The sequence below is a fragment of the Danio rerio genome, chromosome 11 (genome assembly GCF_049306965.1).
Source record: "Danio rerio strain Tuebingen ecotype United States chromosome 11, GRCz12tu, whole genome shotgun sequence".
In the NCBI taxonomy this organism is placed as follows: Eukaryota; Metazoa; Chordata; class Actinopteri; order Cypriniformes; family Danionidae; genus Danio; species Danio rerio.
This window is the reverse complement of record NC_133186.1, coordinates 29707294-29723516: the sequence shown is the minus strand read 5'-3', so window position 1 is coordinate 29723516 and position 16223 is coordinate 29707294. Positions and strand designations below refer to the sequence as shown.

Sequence of the window (16223 nt, the reverse complement as noted above, 5' to 3'; positions counted from 1 at the left end):
TTCTTTTGTTTAGTGTGGTATAATATAATCGTTTATTAAAAGAATTAGATTATTTTATTAGAGTATTTTACATTTGCTTTCTGCTGCATTTGCTGTTTTGAAATTTAAATGTGCCCAGTAAGGACTAATATTAATTAATAAAAAAATTAATAAAAGATGATGGAATAAATTAATTTAACAAATATTAATAGAGCATTATCTTGTAGCAATATAGTAACAACAGATTATTAATTTACGCTGTTTAGGCAATTTATATGTATTTCTAAACAGCTTCAATTTCTTAAATAAACAAAAGACATTGCTATCTTACTTAAACATGGTATTTGTAGTTAAACATGGTTAAACATATTAAACAAAGAATTTAATAGAGTTTGACCAACATAACGTAAGAAAACAGACATTTATACAGATTAATCCATAGAATTATCTTCATCTTTAAGGGGAAATTGTTAAAAACGTATGATGTTGTTTCCATTTGTTTTTTTATAAGTGGTTCTGGTCAACCAGAACAGCTAATTTCAGCTGTTTTTCGTGTATGTAGTGAGTTCAAATCAATTGTTTTGCAGGGTAAATATGATTTCAACACTTACCCCGCATCATCACCAGTGACAGTCAGGCTGCACTTGACTCGCTTATCCCGCCCACACGCGCTGTATCTGCCGCTTTAATCAGGAAAACATCCGCGGGCGTTTGTGCAGCGGAAATGGACCGTGACCGCTGATGGCGGGAAGATGGATAAGGGCGAATCGTCACCCATTGATGTTATCGCGGCCAGCGTGAAGGGCTGAGCCGCTAATTACCGTCTGCGGTGGTCAAACACCCGATGACAACAACACCTGTAGACACCCCCAACATCTGCCCTCTAGTGCCGAGTAAACATGCTGCCGTTACCGTCTGAGAGACCATGTGCTGGCGGTCATAAACACTGCCTGGGGCTATCTGTCACAGTACATACTCCTGTTAATATTTCCTAAGGTAGGTAGGTTTATTATTGAATACTTTATGTTTTATGCTGTAGTTTGGAGTGACAAAGCTAACTTAACTACCGCAGAACAAAGATTTAGGCTGCCCAAATAGCTTTAATGATGAAGTTAGTAGAATTTGCTGGAATTCAGAACTTTTTATTAAAACTTGATTTTAGTTGTTGGAAAAAAAAGATTAGCTAAAAATTAATTTTGGTCTACACAATCTTTCTGAAAATGAACTGAAATGAAAAGAAAAGAAAGAAAAAAGGGTAAACTCGTTTTAACAAGCCTTAGTCAAAATGTGGCTATGCAAAATGACAGTCAATACGACAAAATAGTCATGATTACTACGCTTCTACTATAAAACATGGTACATTTTCGTTAGGAAAGTAGGCTAATACATTGTTTAAACAGTTAAAATGTGCATTAAATGTTGTGTTTCAACTGTGCAAATGATGACTTGTACAATCGTGGTCTATTTTTTATCAAAGTGTTATGAAACAACTTCAATTTCACCAAAATAAAAAAAAACAGTAAATTTAAAATGGTTGAAAGATATCTAACTTGTTTGAGTAAACACAAGTACAATTCGTATAGGCCTGTTTATTTTATTATGTAGCTAATAATATATACACAATTTTTGTTATTGATATAAGGTTTGATCTGTGGCAGTTGGCGTAAGTTGTCATAGTAGAATATGCTGATATCCTTTAGTTTTAGTCAACAAAATGAATAAATAAAATAATAAAATCTGCTACTAAACTATTGGAATGACTTGTCACATTGAAATCCTGAACATTTTATCACCAATATACAAGAATTCAAATAATAAATATAAATATACAGTAATAGTCAAAATTATTTAAACCCCTGAATTATAAGCCCCCCCCCCCCCCCCCTATTATTTTTCCCCAATTTCTGTTTAATGTTGAGAAGATTTATCCACACATTTCTAAACATAATAGTTTTAATAACTCATTTCTAATATATTTGCTATGATGACAGCACATAATATTTGACTAGATATTTTTCAAGACACTTCTATACAGCTTAAAGTGACATTTAAAGGCTTAACTAATTAAATTAACTAGGCAGGATGGTAATTAGGCAGGTTAGTCTACAGAACAAACCATTTTTATACAATATAAAAAATAAAAAACATCTCAAAGGGGCTAATAATTTTTTTGACATTAAAATATTATTTTTTTTAATTAAAAACGGCTTTTAATCCAGCCAAAATAAAACAAATAAGACTTTTTTTAAAATAAAAAATATCAGACATACTGTGAAAATTTTCTTGCTCTGTTATATAACATTTGGAAAATATTTTAAAAAGAAAAAGAAATTCAAAGGGAGGCTAATAATTCTGACTTCAACTTTATATATTGTTTTGGTTGATACAAGTAACAATTAATATGTATATACTTAATATGCTTTCATTTTTTATTCAGTTTATGTCTTAATTTTATATTTATCTCTAATTCAGAATAAATATTCAGAAAGATTGGGGGTAGTTTATTTATTTATTTATTTATTTATTTTTTGGTTTACTGTGATTTAATAAACCCCAAACAGAATGCAGAATTAGGAGCTCTGAAAGAGAGTCTGGATTTGCAGTAATTCGCAGTAATTATACTCCACCAATTCATTTGTTAAACCCATGAAGTCGGAAATGCCATCTGCTTTGCCAAGCGTGGACGAAGAACAATTTTGGGGTCTATGAATAAATAAACACTTCCTTGCCAGGCGATAATAATTCATGTGTTTTTGTCTTTGAGCGGGCTGCAGATGACAAGGAATTCATATGCAATGCATTCCCCCTGTATTGAAACTATAAATAGATGGCAGCAATCACATGAAATAAATGAACTGTCAAAGCACAACTATTTACAAGCAGAGCAGAATCCCTGCAATTAAAAGCAAATTTGTTGCATGTTTGAGTAAGTGGTAGCAGATAGGACACAGAAGCAGCCGGCCGTGACAGACAGATTCAGAGTGGGCTTTTCGCGTGGTCATGGCTCTTAGGAACATCAGCAGAGAACAAAACAGCCACTCCACTCGAATTCCTTGGCGTTTTACAGCAGAGAGTGAGTTGACAGACATCTGCAGAGGCCATTACAGCCGACAATTATGATGTCAAGGACCATTTGCTATGCTGTTATATAGACGAGTCGCTTTCAAAATATACTGTTTTGTAGCCCACTGTAATCACTAAATCATTGTGTGTTATGTAAACATCCACTGCGTTTAACTGTTTGCATTGTTTAGAACTGTTTACGGGAAAAGCGATGACACTGAAGTATCGAATGGCTCCCAAACGTAAATCGTTTGGAATGAGTTGAATTACATTTTTGAGGCCATAACCACCATGCTTTTGGACATTTAGATTTATTTTATTCTGACTTTTTATGAAAGGGCCTTTTCCCCAGTCTCTGCTGAAATACCTGTACGAGTTTTATGTTTTGAAGTTTATTAAAAAAAAAAAGTTGTTTCTTTTTACAGAAGTAATCAGTTGTATAAAACAGTCTGCAATCTACATTTAGTCTATAGACACTAAAATGCTATTTGTAAATTTGTATTATTAAATTATTATATTATTTTAGATATTTATATTATTAAAAAAGTTCACATCTGCATTAAGTCTTTAGTTGGTAGTTGCTGTGCTTCTTGCTTCTTGTTGTGAGGCGACAGCACTACCTACTGCGCCACTGCTTTGCCCTAGTTGTTGATTGATTAAAATAAAAAATATAGTATTTAAATGTAGTATAGTAAGTATAGTATTTAAAGTATAGTATATTAGTTTTAAATATAAAAATAGTATTTGATCAACTATATGAGACTTGATGTACTAAGGTAATTCATCACAGTAGTGTTTGCAATTGGCAGTTTCAATTTTTCATTGAAATCATTGAACTTTCAATCTTCAGGGAGCAAAAGTAACAATAATGTAATTATTTTTAATTAACAGATGTATAATAACTTTAAAATGCGCTTTGTGTTGATGTTAAATCTATAGTAGATCTTTGTACTATTGGCATAAATTGTATTTCAAATCTTTTTCAAATTCAAATGTTTTAATATTAAGAAAAATGTAACAAAAATGGATTTTGTGTTAGTCAACAGAAGTAATAAATTGTTACAAAAGGTTTAAATCTTCATTAAAACTATAGTTCATACACTGTAAAAAATTATATGATCAATTAGTCCTGACAGCATATGTTTTTAAGTCATTGTAACTTATTAAACTAATTTTAAAAGTGATGTAAGCTTTTTTAATCAGTTTAAAATAGTATAAGTTCAATGGACTCATAAAGTTAATTTGATTCAGCCTAACAATTTAAGGCAACCAGGATTATTTTTACAGTGTAGAGATAAGATTAATTCAATACATATTTACATATTTGTCAAAATCACAGTGAAACACCCAGCACACTGCTTCTTTAAACTTTTACCTTCTGGTTGATGCTACAGAGCTCTGTGCACCGTAACAGCCTGACACAGAAACACTTTCTCCCCTTAGGCATTCCATCTCATGAACACTTTATAATAGTAATTGTGAAACAAACATCACTACTTTTTATACACATAACAGTTGAAGTCAGAATTATTAGTCCCCCTTTGATTTTTTTTTTTGCTTTTTAAATATTTTCTAAATGATGTTTACAGAGCAAGGAAATTTTCACAGTATGCCTAATAATATTTTTTTCTTCTGGAGAAAGTTGTATTTGTTTTATTTTGGCTAGAATATAAGCAGTTTTACATTTTTAAAAAACCACATTAAGGCAATATTAATAGCCCCCTTAAACAATATATTTTTTCAATAGTCTACAGAACAAACCATCGTTATACAATAACTTGCATAATTAACCTAACCTGGCTATTTAACCTAATTAATCTAGTTGAGCCTATAAATGTTACTTTAAGCTGAATAGTATCTTGAAGAATATCTAGTAAAATATTATGTGCTGTCATCATGGCAAAGATATAAGAAATGAGTTATTAAAACTATTATGTTTAGAAATGTGTTGAAAAAAAAATCTTTTCAAAACAAAAATTGGGGGGAAAAAATAAACAGGGGGGCTAATAATTCAGGGGGTTTAATAATTTTGACTTCAACTGTACTTATTTATTTAACAGCATATTTTACATGCCAGTTTGCCCATAACAGCTGCACATATAATGTTAGAGTTTATATAGTAATATATACCTGCATACATTTGTCAATTTGCATATTTGCTTTCATTATTTACTTCTATTTTTTAAATATATTTATTATCTGTTTTTTGTCCTGTCTCTGTCATTCTGTTGCACTGTAGAAGCTCTGTCATGAAAACAAATTCCTCGTTTATGTGAACATACCCAGCAGTAAAGCTCTTTCTTGGTTTATTTTTTTGTTTTTTTTATTTTTTATATATAACATGGCACTTGTTCTTTTGGAATAAGTTGTCACAAAATAATTATTATATAATTAATATGCTCTTTAAATTCACAATTTTTAACAGTACTTTAGCAATTAATATAAAAAATAAGCAAAACATATTTAATTTATGGTGATCAACAGTCAACACATTCTTTAAAAGGTTAAACAAACAGTTAAAGTCTGCATTAAGTCTGTTTTTTATTGACATGTTTGTAATTGATTAATTATGTAACATTTAATCAAATATACATTGCACTGCAATTGCACTGTTGGTTAAAGCTGTCAAAATAGTAATTAAACCTGCTAATACACTATTGGGGTGACTCGTCACAGTGGAATTAGCTATTCAAATTTTGAACATTTATCACCACTATACAAGAATTTTAATTTACATAAATAAAATAAAATGTTAAGAATTAAGAATTCAGTTTACATATTAATTATACTTTTATCTCTAAATCAGAATAAATATTTGGGAAGAATGGGTGTTTATTTTTTATTTTTACTGCAATCAAATTGGTTTACCGGAATTTTATAAACCCCAAACATAATGCAGAATTAGGAGCTATGAAAGAGAGTCTGGATTTGCAGTAATTGGCAGTAATTGTACTCCACCAATCAATTGTAGAGTCGGAAAAAGATCTGCAAAAAGGTTTAAATCTTTATTAAAACTATAGCTGATGGATATAAGATTAATTCAATACATGTATAACATGACACTTGTTCTTTTGCGATAAGTTGTCACAAAATAATTATTATATGCCATTTAAACTCACAATTTTGAACAGTACTTTAGCAATTAGTAAAAAATAAGCAAAAATATTTAATTTATGGTAATCAACAATGTCAACACATTCTTTAAAAGGTTAAACAAAAGGTTAAAGTCTGCATTAAAAACTAATCAAATATACATAGCATTGCAGATGCACTGTTGGTTGTAATGCTGGATTCTGCTATTAAAATCATGATCACAACTGATTTTAAAAAGTTGTACTCTTTAAAAACATTTGTATAATTCCAAAAAATAAAATATAAAATAAAAAGCAGCAACAGGTATCTGCCTATATATCTTACCCTAAATCTTTTGCTTCTCTCTTCCTTTGGGGGACCCAGTGGGACAATAAGGCAATGACAGATAAGGAATGATTTGCTAGAAGCAAAACCTTTAAAATAAACAAACCATTAGGGCTTTTCTGAGGGGAACTGGAGCAACTAGAACAAACCGCCTGAGTGATTCTAATTCAGGTGAATTGCAGACAAATTTCCCTGGCAGACTCGCAGCTGTGATAATAGCGGCCGGTAGAGCCTGCACAGTGTCCAGACTAGAACCCAGAACCTCCATCCGCTCACACAGCCCAGTGGTCTGCTTCATAACACAACACCTTGAGCATTAGTGTGCGTGGGCATGTTTGTGTGTGTGAACGTGTGGGGTGTCAGGAAGACAAAGAGGGAAAACTCAGCGCTGTGTTTTTCTACCTGGGAAGCGTGTTTATGTTCTATTTCTTTGGTTTCAAAGTGTGCGTTCCAGACAGCAGAGGAAACCAGAATCATTTAAATTAGAGAGCTTTGATTGAACAGTGTTTTTCTTGCATCTGGCACAAACCATTTACATTTTAGCATTTGCGGTAACAATGGGCCTTCTGGTCTCTTTGAATGCCCAGTGATGTGTCAAACTATTTGAGATTCTGACCAAATAATAGACATCTCTGATAAGGTGTAGCTTGTGTTTCCACTCATTTATATATATATATATATATATATATATATATATATATATATATATATATATATATATATATGTATATATATATATATATATATATATATATATATATATATATATATATATATATATATATATATATTTTAATTAGGTTTTTAACTTTACCCTTTTTGTGGCATTTAGATTAGCTTTGAGGCTATCAATATTATTGTAGACTGCTAATGTTGACAATATTTTAGCTGATAAAAGAAGATAAAAATGTTGATGACTTATCCTGCTCTGCGGGGCTTAAGCCTAAAGTAGGTGTGTGTGTGTGTGTGTGTGTGTGTGTGTGTGTGTGTGTGTGTGTGTGTGAGTGTGAGTGTGAGTGTGAGTGTGAGTGTGTGTGTGTGTGTGTGTGTGTGTGTGTGTGTGTGTGTGTGTGTGCAAACCTGCATTCCTTGGGAACTGCTTCTATGATTTAAAATAATAAGGCCATGATAAATGTTTTTTTTTTCTTGTTTTGTTTTGTATGTCTTAATAACTCCACATTTATTATCAAATTTGCTGATATTCAAATTTAAATAGCAACAATTATTTTTTTTAAATGTGATCAAATTAAAATATAATAATCATATATATAATATTGTATAATTTCTTTTCATTTTTGGCAAGCACAAATATGAAAAACAGAAAACATTTTGTATATTGTTATTTGTTAATAATGTTATATGCTGTGGTGAATATTAATTAATAACGTGAAATATGTAATCAGATTCCAAATGTTAAGTACTTAACATATTAAATTGCATGTTAAATTGCTCATAATCAGATTACAGCTACTTTTTTCTCCATTACACGATTACCTGTTGGGATTACCTGCCGATCATTAATAATGGATTCTAAAAATATTTCATTTATAAAAGACTTTGGCCATGTAATGTAATTTAAGATTAGGGAGTCAATAATTTACCAGCAAATATGCATTTTTACGGTTCACTGGTAACATGAACAAATAAAACACTTCATCTTTTTTTTAAATGTTTGTTTTATCTTTTGAAAACAGTTCTTATATTAATTTGCCATTGTTATATAATTTAATTATTAATTTTATCAACCCACCTTGTGTTCCTTCAAAAACAATCAATTTCTTGTAGCAAACATCATAACCATGGTTATGTTTCAGGATGAAATTTCTTTAAGTTTATCAAATTGTTAATTCGCAAAGTTGTCCTCGATATGCTTGAGATTTGTGAAACACAACAATAGTTTAATCTCAAATTAAACAATTCTCAGGACAGCTCTGGAGATGAAGTGTTTATTCTCTGTCTATGAGAACCCTTGAAAAATAGTATGTAGTTGTTTGACCATATGCAATTTTGGACTTCGATGTGTGATGTTTTTTTTTTTTAAACAAATTTCTGAAGGAGCATGTGCAGGTGTTTTAAAAAAGGCCAATTCATTATTGACAATCATTGTATTATCCGCATAAGACTTAAACCCTATAAATAGTGAAGCATCTTCTTCGTCTTCTGCAACCCCAAGGCACATACTTTAAAAATTGCTGTAAAATGTACAGTATTACTTGCAATTTTGGTGTCAAGTAATACTGTAAAATTTACAATTGCACTTTAATTAACAATTACAACAGTGCTGTAGTTTTACAGCACAATTGCTGTAAAATTTACAGTATCACTACAATTTTTTTTTGTGTCGGTAATAAGGTAAAATTTACAAGTGTACTGTAAATTAACAATTACAACAGTGCTGTAGTTTTTTTAAGCACAATTGCTGTTAAATTTACAGTATCACTACCAATTTTGGTTGCCAGTAATACTGTAAAATTTACAAGTGCACTGTAAATTAACAATTACAACCGTGCTGTAATTTTACAACACAATTGTAATTGTTAATTTACTGTGCACTTGTAAATTTTACAGTATTACTGGCAACCAAAATTGGTAGTGATACTGTAAATTATACAGCATTTTTTTACAGCACACCTTTAAACTCGATTCCTACTTAAATCAGAGTATGAGCATTCTGAGTAAGGGGTAGACATTGCACTCGCTTGGACCCATATCGTTCTTTTTCTCCTGACAATGAAAATAACATGACTCAGGGTGTCTTTCTGAGCTCTCCCTGGACGCCAAATATGCAAATTGAAAAGTGTGAACTTGTGAAATTACCTTTTTTAATAGTGAAAGTTCAGCACCACTACTGGCCCCAAATAGGTATGCATTCAGTTTTGAACGAATCAGTGCATGCTGGAGAGAACTGCAAAAACGTTGTTTCCAAACAGTCTGAGTAGAGCAATGACACGCTCTCGAGCGGCTGATTGCACGCGGTGATCCGCTTCAGCCGCAGGTTTCTTCTCAGCGGGATGTCATTAGGCTAAAGCTCTCACACGCGGAGCCCCACACACATGGACACACGTGCGCCGGGCTGGGGGGGTGGATGAATGGGCCACAGCGAGCTCTGCTTCTGATCAAGAGCTGGCCGGCCGGGCGAGTGTGTAAGGAAATACTCTGGTGGGACCATCAGAGCGCATTAGACTGACCGAGAGCAGCCTGAGGGAAACACAGCTGCCCGGAGAACACACTGCAGCAGTATTTCATCAACCTTAAATACTCTCCTTTAATCCCGCCGTATGCGAGCCACACAGAGAATGAGCAGTCAGTAGCATATTTGTGTTTACAGGTTTTCTGTTAATTGCCGACTGCAGTCAAGTTCACTTATGCAGGGTTGTCGTCGCTGTCGCTTAAAAATACCAGTCCCATTTTTATATACAGGAAACATGCAATAAAACAAATATTTGGCTTCGTAAAATGTCACCCCAGTCTTAAAGCAGGAGATCACCCCAACGCTTAAACTGACCAAACATTTACTCAATGTTGTACTCAAAGTGTTTTCAAATATTTATGTTTCTTTTAAGGTGACACGGTGGCTCAGTGGTTAGCACTGTTGCCTCACAGCAAGAAGGTAGCTGGTTCAAGCCTCAGCTGGGTCAGTTGGCATTTCTGTGTGCAGTTTGCATGTTCTCCCCTTGTTCGCTTCAGTTTCCTCCAGGTGCTCCAGCTTCCCCTACAGTCCAGACAAGCACTATAGGTCAATTGAATAAACTAAATTGGTGGTAGTGTGTGTGAATGCATGTGTATGGGTGTTTCCCAGTACTGGGTTGTAGCCGGAAGGGCATCCACTGTGTATAAACATATGCTGGATAAGTTGGTGGTTCATTCCACTGTGGCGATCCATGATCAATAAAGTGACTAAGCCGAAGAAAACGGCTTTATTTTTTTTATTGATATTATTATTATTTTTTTTTTTTTGAGAAAACTGGAACGCCCAGAGTGGCAATAAATAAATAAGTAAAATTAAATATGTGGAAGTCAAAAGCTAACTCTTTCGAGCATTCTTTACAATATCTTCTTTAGTGTTTAGCAGAAGAAAGAAAGTTAAACAGTTTAACAGATTTAAACCAAGTGAGTAAATAATGACATAATATTCATTTTTTTTGTGGGTGAACAGACCCTTTAATTGTGTGACTATATTGAATGCTGGTGTACCTCACAACATAAGTCTGGGCTGTTTGTAAACAGTCTGTGCTTTCTCAAAAGTGCCTCTGATAATTACTCTAGGAAGTGCAATTGCAGGAGAACGGCCCAATTTGCCATTGAGCTTCTAGCTGTATGCTTGAGTGATCCTAATTGCTGTGGGACTGTGCATTTATTATTTCTTTATCTGCAGTCACACCCTCCCCCAATACCACCAACAACTCCAGGCCAAACTAAATCACAATTTATGGTTAGTTTTTTTTAGAGCGATTAACCTGTCGACATGTACAGGTTGAGACAGTTTTGAATGTTGCTGTTTAAGTTTTTTGTAGAGATTTTTTTTTAAAGAAGTGAAAGTGTAAAACTGTTTTAATTTTTTGTATTGGCATGTTTGGTTTAATGCTACTCAATTTGTTCATATTTCAACAGATGTCCAATGAAATATCCAATCATTTTTGGTTGTTTTTAATTTGTGTTTATTCTTTCATTCATTTTCATTTGGCTTAGTCCCTTTATTCATCAGGGGTTGCCACAGTGGAGTAAACCGTCAACTTATCCAGCATATGTTTTACACAGCGGATGCCCTTTCAGCCGCAACCTGGGAAACATCCGTACACACTCATTCAAACACATACACTATGGCCAATTTAGTTTATTCAAATCACCTGTACTGCATGTCTTTGAACTGTGGGTAAACCGGAGCATCTGGAGGCAATCCACGCGAACACGGGGAGAATATGCAAACTCCACACAGAAATGCTAAATGACCCAGCCGGGACTCAAACTAGTGACCTTCTTGCTGTGAGGCGACAGTGCTAACCACTGAGCCTTGGTGTCACCAACTTGTGTTTATGAAATCTCCAAAATCAAATGTTATATTTACAGTTGCACTTTTGTTCAGAAAGAGCAAGCTCTAATAAAAGATAAAATATAAAATTATATAGAAGTCAAAGAGCAAATGGGTTTAAGGTGAAAAGGGGAGCTTAATAACAACAAAAAAGTCATACAATGTGTTTATTTATTTATTTATTTATTTATGATGAATGACATTTGAAATATCACACAATACCAGCTCCAAAATATTAATTAATTGCAATTTCTTTTTCTTTTTTTTTATTCAAATTATTTTGTCCCTCAGGTTTCAACCATTTATCATAAAGTGTTGAATCATTCAAAATATTTGAAAACATTTCTGAGCTGGGGATATTAAACTTTTCTACTTTTAAAATAATTGATTATGCATCTGAATAAGAATGATTGTATTTAATCCAGAAAGAAAATCAGGCCAGTTTAATCAGTTTTGTAGCTTTGTGTTTATGTTCAGTTGTTGATGTTAAGATGAAATGCCAAAATTAAGAAAAGTAGAACATTGTTATTCAGTAAAATTCATTCATTCATTTATTTTCCTTCGGCTTAGTCCCTTTATTCATCAGAAGTCATCACAGCGGAATAAACCACCAACTTATCCAGCATGTTTTATAAAGCGGATGCCCTTCCAGCTGCAACCCACTACTGGGAAACACCCATACACTCTCACATTCACACACATACACTAGGGCCTACAGTTTTTACCCAATTCACATATGTCTTTGGACTGTGGAGAAGACTGGAGAACCTGGAGGAAGCCCACATGTCATTGTTCAGCGGGGACTCGAATCAGCGACCTTTTAGCTGTGAGGCAACAGTGTTAACCACTGAGCCATTAACTGTAAAATAAACTTTAATAGTGAAAAACCTGTTATTTAAATAGATCATTAAAGCAATAGTTCACCCAAAACTGACATTTTTGTCATCATCTACTCAACCTTCAGTTCACTTGGTTAAGTATTTGTTTTCTGCTGTATGCAAAAGAAGTTGTTTTTAAAAATGCTGGAAACATGTTGCCAATGACTTTAATAGTATTTGTTTTTTTTTACTATAACTGTCAATGGTTACAGGTTTTCATCATATTTTAAAAATCTTTCTTGGTGTTTGAGCAAAAGGAAGCTCCGAAAGGTATGAAACCAATTGAGGGAGCCCAGCAAACAATTATGCGTTTAATAGACATCTAAACGACAGCTTGATAAAACAAGGTTAAACTTGGGCTGTCAGTGAAAATCGAATAGACATCTAAGAATAGAAAAAGAATTGTCCAGAAAACTAGACTAGTTCTTAAATAGACAGATAAGACAGACTTGATATGTGTAGTCTATCAATTCTGTTTACTTGATGACTAGTCTAGTTTTGGCCAATTCTTAGACGCTTATTAGATTATCATTGACAGCCCAAGTTTAGCCTTGTTTTAACCAAGAAGACTTTGTTTAGACGTCTATTAGACACCTTTTATTAGCAAAAGATGTTTGCTAGAGAGTAAAAGGTGAGTAAATGTTCATTTTTGGGTGAACTATATCCCTTTAAACTTAGTCTTCACATCACATTTGCAGCAATCGACAGTACACGTTCTCGCTCATTAGACTTGCCAGAATGCTTTATGTGCACAAACAGGACTTGATGAAAACTCAGTTTCATTTCGTTCAAGGCTCGTCACACGTTCATTCCCATCAGTGTTTTTCAACCGCATTTCCACTTGATGTGACGTGCTAATAGCGTGATTTGTCTGTGAGGTGCTAGTGATGTTCGTCTTAATAGACACGACCCGCTATAACACGAGGATAGAATAACATGTCTCTCAACGAAGATGTTTTTTTGCGTGCACTTCCTGCTTTCTAATGACAGCTGCTGTCGCCAATGTGTTATAAAGGACTCCATATGCTTGTGTACGGCCTGTGATGTCCTCTTTAACACATTTAAACACATGATCAGTTACCTCTACTGTCCCAAGGGAAAGGCGGTGCGAGCACATTTGTTGGGTGTGATAAATTGAGCCTAAATGTTGGCAACGTTGCAGCAAAGTCACGTCTGTTCATGACGCGAAGATCCAGTGTATCCTCAGATTATCTTAATTGGGATAATTATACTAATGATAATGTTTTATTGTGCTAATGTTTTAACAGACGCAGCTCAGTAATGGCATGAATATTTAGCTGTCAGTCATCCTGGCAGTAAACAATCAGATGCGACTGAGACCGTTTTCATGTTCAGACACTATAGAATTCATGATGTCTGGAAACAAGAACGAGAAATACTTAAAGCTTTACAGTTTACCCACAGCAGAAAAGGCTGTCATTATATATTCACTCTTGTGAATAGCCCACATTCAAAGCTAATGAATGGGTTCCTGTTTGTTTCTGTCTTGTTTACCTAGTTATTGCCTGTTAAACCAAAAGGTTAAAATGAAATATTAAACAATATTAATATATTTCTCTATTGGATAGTATTATATTGGGGCAGCATGGTGGCTCAGACGTTAGCTCTGTTGCCTCACAGCAAGATGGTTGCTGGTTCGAGTACCAGTTGCCATTTTTGTGTGGAGTTTGCATGTTCTACCTGTGTTGGCCTGGGTTTCCTCCAGGTGCTCTGGTTTCCCTCACAGTCCAAAGACATTTGCTACAGGTGAATTGAACAAACTTAATTGGCCGTAGTGTATTGTCTGAATATGAGAGTGTATGAGTGTTTCCCAGTTCTAGGTTGCAGTTGGAAGGGCATCCGCTGTGTAAAACATATGCTGGATAAGTTGGCAGTTCATTCCGCGGTTGCGACCCAGGATAAGGGACTAAGCCAGAGGAAAATGGATCAATGAATGAATATTATACTACAATATTGTATAATAATGTATATTACTTAATTATTTAAATGTATTTTATTTAATTAGTTATCTTTTATTTTACCTCATGTCATTTCAAAACCATAAGAAATTTGCTGATATTTGGAACAGAAGTAAAGATACTTTTAATCAAATAGATTTCTGTTCCTCTATTGAAAGTTTGTACATCTAAAACTCTAATGCTGATTAATGTTTATGGGTGAATAAAATTAAAAAAGTACTCTGCTCATTGTATAAACGAATTATGTTTCTTGATAATTTTGTATTAAAGTCCTTGATTCATATTTCTTTTATATATTTTATGAAGATTTTAAGGCAACAGAATTTTGGGTGTATAGACTTTCAATGGAGCGAAAAAAAATTGCTCAGATTTCATTAAGAGAATGTTTACCCAACACCATTTACAGTAAAAAAAAAAAAAAAAACTGCTGACTTTACAAATTTTTTCATCTGTTTTGGTTCTTTAAAACTGCACACCTACTGTATGCAGGATGGGATTTTAAGACTTCCAACTTGTTGAAAACAATATCGAGTTTTGGTTTTCTTTTTTCTTTTCTTTCTTTTTTTTTGGAGCTTAATAATGTAATATAGGCAGTGTTGGGGGAAGTTACTTTTGAAAGTAATGCATTACAATATAGAATTACTCTCCAAAAATGTAATTAGTTGCATTACTTACAGTTGAAGTCAGAATTATAAACCCCCTGAATTATTAACCCCCATGAATTTTTTTCCCAATTTCTGTTTAACTGAGAGAAGAGTTTTATCAAGTAATGTGTTATTTCTAATCACTGATTTATTTTTTCTTTGCCATGATGACTGTAAATAATATTTTACTAGATATTTTTCAAGACACTTCTATACAGCTTAAAGTGACATTTAAAGGCTTAACTAGGTTAATTAGGTGAGCTAGGCAGGTTTGGGTAATTAGGCAAGTTTTTGTATAACGATGGATTGTTCTGTAGACTATCGGAAAAAAAATGTATGGCTTATAGGGGCTAAAAATATTGACCTTGAAATAGTGTTAAAAATTAAAAACTGCTTTTATTCTAGCTGAAATAAAACAAAAGACTTTCTCCAGAAGAAAAAATATTATCAGACATACTGTGAAAATTTCCTTGCTCTCTTAAACATCATTCATTCAATCATTCATTCATTCATTTTCTTGTCGGCTTAGTCCCTTTATTAATCCGGGGTCATCACAGCGGAATAAACCGCCAACTTATCCAGCACGTTTCTACTCAGCGGATGCTCTTCCAGCCGCAACCCATCTCTGGGAAACATCCACACACTCTAATTCACCCAGAGGAAAACCAAGCGAACGCATGGAGAACATGCAAACACAGGAACGCCAACTGAGCTGAGGCTCGACCCAGGGACCTTTTTGCTTTGAGGTGACAGCATTACCTACTGTGCCACTGCATTGCCCTCTGTTAAAAATAATTTAAGAAACAATTAAAAAAGAAAAAAAATTCTTAGGGGGATAAAAATTCTGACTTGAACTGTAGTTACTTTTTATGGTAAGTAATGCATTGTTACTTTTTCTGACCCAGCTGAGACTCTTTTAGAACTTAAAGTTTTTTTTGTTATTCTTATTTTAATAGAGGAGCTGAGCAATTGAAAACACCAGATTAACCTTCATTTACCTTAAAAATATTTACAGATTAATGACGGTTTAAAGCTACGCATTTGCTGAATTTGTACTTTTTGTCTTACTAAAAAGTAAAATTGATGTCCATTCAGATAATCCTCTTTTCCTTTTCTTCCATGTGTTCAAAATAATGAGAATATTTCTATCATAGGAATGTAAGGCTCTGCCATCATGATTTAACATAACTAGTCATTTTATTTCAGCAATTTTTTTTATTAATCAACTAAACTA

The 16223-nt window shown here is 33.4% G+C and overlaps 1 long non-coding RNA gene across 2 annotated transcripts in view; it reads left to right on the top strand.

Moving 5' to 3' along the window:
- Positions 1-692: 692 nt before the first annotated feature.
- LOC137496701 (uncharacterized) overlaps positions 693-16223 on the top strand; it is an 84129-nt gene continuing 68598 nt past the window's right edge. For both annotated transcript variants that reach the window (XR_012387185.1, XR_012387186.1), the window contains exon 1: positions 693-975. This is a non-coding gene — a long non-coding RNA (uncharacterized lncRNA). The remainder of the gene's footprint in view (positions 976-16223) is intronic.